The sequence below is a fragment of the Drosophila busckii genome, chromosome 3L, assembly GCF_011750605.1.
Source record: "Drosophila busckii strain San Diego stock center, stock number 13000-0081.31 chromosome 3L, ASM1175060v1, whole genome shotgun sequence".
NCBI lineage: Eukaryota > Metazoa > Arthropoda > Insecta > Diptera > Drosophilidae > Drosophila > Drosophila busckii.
In genome coordinates this window covers 16346114-16348926 of record NC_046606.1, presented here as the reverse complement: position 1 = coordinate 16348926, position 2813 = coordinate 16346114, and positions in this window count along the sequence as shown.

Below are 2813 nucleotides of genomic sequence, written 5' to 3'. Positions count from 1 at the left end.
TTTTAAATATTTATTAGCGATTATATGAAGTAAATCGAAAAATAATCATAGCTCATATATTAGTTTACCTTTTGAATAATCAAATAACTATTAATTAATAGCTATGCTAATATTAGATATTAAAGCAATATTTTGTTGAAATTGATTGACTCTCTTATTTATATTAACATCAATCAGCTGAATTAGGTATTCAATTCAGTGATAAATAACATAATAACATCCAAAAACTTGTTTATATTGAACTTGAATGCTCAAATTTTCACATTTGGAAATAGAAACTTAAATTTCAGCAATCCGATCAACCACTTTAGAAAAAATCCATCTAGCTGTTCAAATAAGTCAGACAAGCGGGCGCGCAGCTTTTGACGACTTGGTTGCGGTTGCTTAGCAGTCAGCATTGGGATTGGAGCAGGCGGGAGGTGGGGTGGGGCTCTTAGCCTTTTTGCAGACGCAACACCGCAAAAATCCAGCAGCCTTCAGGCTTTTGATATGACGACGACTACGACGACGACAACAGTGAGCATTGCACGGCGCTTGGTACACCGACTACGTGATTTGTTTGCCTGAGCAATTTACATGCCCGGGCATGGATGAGATCTGACGCTGGAGTTGACAACAACAAACACACTCTCTGACTCTCTCTCTCCCTCTCTGTCTCTTTCTAACTGGTTAGCTGAGTTTATATATTGCCTGTGCAAGGGTTTGGGTTTGGAGGCTGCCACACCCACATTGACATTTGGCACCAGCAGCAAACAAAATAAAAAAATGGAAAATAGAAAAATTCGAAAAGGGAAATGGAATACAGCGCGCTAACAATTGCAGGCGAAAACAAAAACCACATTGCTATAGCATATAGAACGTTAATCGAGAACGGGAGCGAACAAAGCGTAATTTGAATTTGGTCCGCTAGGTGGCGCTGCAAAACTTAATCACCTAATGCAAAGCGACGCGCGTTAAGCGTCTAAATAATGAGCAGCCCGCTGTTCCAAAGAGAGCAAATGCCAATCGTGCCAATTTGCATTGCCAGCCAAATGCAATTGACAGCGGGTGGGTAAGGGCGAGGGCGTGGGCGTGGCATCGAGTTGAGTCAGCTTAACAATCAGCTGACGTGGAAACCTTTATTGAAATGAAATAAAATAAAAATGCCAATGCATCGTTGGCTGTCAATTGGCATAAGCCTAGGGTAGTCGAGCTAGGTGGTTGGGTGGGGATTTGCACGCTAAGCTATTTTACTGCGGCAGGATTACGACATTGATTACGCATACGCCGCGTGTGTCAAAGGTGCCAGCAAAATTCAAACGTCGCACGCAAGCGACACGACAAGCTAAACATAAAATAAAAGAGACTAGTTGGGGAAAAAGTAAAAGTTGTGTGTAGCGCTTTGTTTGCCAAAGGGTTGCCACCTACGTGAAATAATTAATTAGAAAGTGCAAATTATGCGGGCTGTTGAATTGGAAACCAAATTCAAGCTAAACGCCAGTATGAGGAAGTACAAGGAAATGAGTAAATTAACTTAAAGTTGCTCAAAGCATTGCACACGTACTTATGTGTGTAACTGTAAGTTTAAGCAGCAACAATTTTAAGGCACTTGCATGTCAACCAGTGTAAACAGTGGCCCAAAACAGTTTATGGTCTGCTGACATGTACCCATGCCACGTGGCATCTGCCACGTGCAACATGCAACTGCCAGGGCTATTTAAAAGGCTCAACTCGAACTCAATTCCGAGAACTGCTTCAGAGTTTTCGACTTCAAGTGCTTGGTTTCTATGTCTGTGGCTCCTCGACAAGCAAAACTTGCCGCACCTGAGGCTACGCACCCCTTACCCCTCAGTTATGTAGCTCTCTGTCGCTTCAGCTGTCTGTGTATTTAAACTTTTGTAATAATCTACAGCAAATGCGCAACGTCAGCATCTTTAGTGGGTGCCGCAGTGAAGTTGCTGGGGCGCCATTTTGCTTTTGCTATTTGTTTTGCGACTTTTGTTGATGCTGTCTCCAGTCTACAGTCTGCAGTCTCTCTCTCTCTCTCTCTCTCGTGTTGTCGCCAGCGGCGCACAAACTTTACCTTTGCCCAAATTTCATTTATAAACATGCCAGCACTGGGACTGCAAATTGAGTGTTTAATTGCAATAAAGTTGCATTCGGATGTCAGGGGCAACATATGCTCGCTCTCGCTTGCTCCTGGACTCTCTCTCAATGAGCACGAGCTTAAGTTGCCAGCCAGCGATTAAAAAGTTTAAATAAGCAACAACTCTACAATTATGTGCAATTTTATTAAAGCACTAAAAATAGCTTAGCTTAGGTTAGCTTGGAGTGTACTTTGCTTTTCGCACCTGTTTGCTTACATTGCTGTCATTTCATTTAAATTAATTTTTTTCTTTGCTGGCGTCAAAAGTAATTTGCATTTGGCAAATATTTGCCCAAGATGGGGCCTATGTGCCGCGGCGAGGCGTGCCACACGCAAACATCAAAGCATCGTGCCGTCTGATGCGTGTCAAAGGCGTTGGGCGTTGGGCGTGGGGCGTGGCTCTAAGTGTAACTCGCTTAACGCAAAGCCGAAGCCTGTCAGCCGTTTGCAATTTGCAGCATTTGGTGCAAAACAAGCTGTGGCAGCAACGCCCTCTAGCGGTCGACGCGCCAAACAGCGCCGAGACAGCGAATGCTGCAAAATGAGTTTTGACTTCGAGTGCGGCTCGACGGATAATTTTTCTGATGGATTCGCTCTCACATTTTTCTGCGCCTTTTCACTTTCAAATGTGTGAGCCTGTGGCCTGCAGCTGTTTGGGGCAAGGCCCTTGACTGAGTTCGAGCTTCTA